The sequence below is a fragment of the Chenopodium album genome, chromosome 18 (genome assembly GCF_948465745.1).
Source record: "Chenopodium album chromosome 18, dcCheAlbu1.1, whole genome shotgun sequence".
Classification (NCBI taxonomy): Eukaryota; Viridiplantae; Streptophyta; class Magnoliopsida; order Caryophyllales; family Amaranthaceae; genus Chenopodium; species Chenopodium album.
In genome coordinates this window covers 45,009,691-45,010,864 of record NC_137851.1, presented here as the reverse complement: position 1 = coordinate 45,010,864, position 1,174 = coordinate 45,009,691, and the positions used below count along the sequence as shown (strand labels likewise).

At 42.4% G+C, this 1,174-nt stretch overlaps 1 pseudogene; it reads right to left on the bottom strand.

The window, feature by feature from the left end:
- Window positions 1-323: 323 nt before the first annotated feature.
- On the bottom strand, window positions 324-746 carry LOC145592202 (protein FAR1-RELATED SEQUENCE 8 pseudogene; annotated as a pseudogene).
- Window positions 747-1,174: the final 428 nt, after the last annotated feature.

The following is a 1,174-nucleotide window of genomic DNA, read 5'->3' as shown; positions in this document are numbered from 1 at the left end:
GTTCTGAATCATTCTCCGTCCCTATCGCTACTTTAACTTTCGTTTTCGAAACATGCGTTTCTCCAAACTCAGTCAAAGTGAGGGCTTCTGTAGACAGAATAAAACCAAATTTATACACTTTATACAAGGTAATACATTGATATGATACCCTTACTAGTGTATATATATCCACCATAAACCACATACTTTACTATATATCAGCTAATCTCAAACAAGATTAAAAAGACAACATGACATATCATAGTTAAAGACATGAATAAGATCACTTACATCGGGCATTTGCCAAGCTTTTCTGGGAATTTCGACATGATATGCCAGATGCACTACCTGTGTATAGTGTTTGGCATAATTTCTTCCAACGGCTTACACATCGCAGCAGCTTGATTTGTAAGGATACCGACCGGGGCTTTATTCCCCGTGCAACACAGCCACTGCCGAAAAATCCATCTGAACGTATCTGTGTCTTCATGAAACACCAATGCACACCCCAACAAAATAGACTGTCCATGGTGATTGACCCCAACAAAATTCACAAACGGCAATTCATGCTCATTAGTCAAGTATGTAGCATCAAAACACACTACATCCCCGAAGTATTCATAAGCAGCTCGACTACGAGCATCAACCCACAACACATCTTTTAACCGACCTTCTTCAACTAAACGATTAGCATGAAAAAAATTCTGACTATCGGCCATCATATACTCAAAGTATGACATCATAGCAGCCGCATCCCCACCTTCCATCCAAAGGTGGCTGTTTTGGGTGTTTTTGTCCCTTGGGAGAGTTACAACTCGAAGACTGGTCCTGCTGGCTCTGTACCTGCAAAATCAACGAAGACACCAGTTGGGTGGTGCTCCGCCTCCAACGCTCAAGTTAGTAACTTGAAGGAGAGTAAAAAGTGCGGAAATTTAGGTGGGGATCTGCTTGGATTCCAAGCTCAGGAGTTCTCTGATAAGAGAGAAAGTAGGATGTAATAAATGATAGTAAATTTCTGAATGTCCCCCAAATTGGGGGAATATCCTCCTATTTATAGGGTCATTGGGAAAAGTGCCCCTCCCTAGGTCATTCTGACCTAGGACTGATGGGCTGCATCGCCAAATGGCGGATTTTGGGGAATTGGGCCCTTGAAGGCAGCAATTCTACGAAAGTATCTAGAGAGGCCACGTGTCAA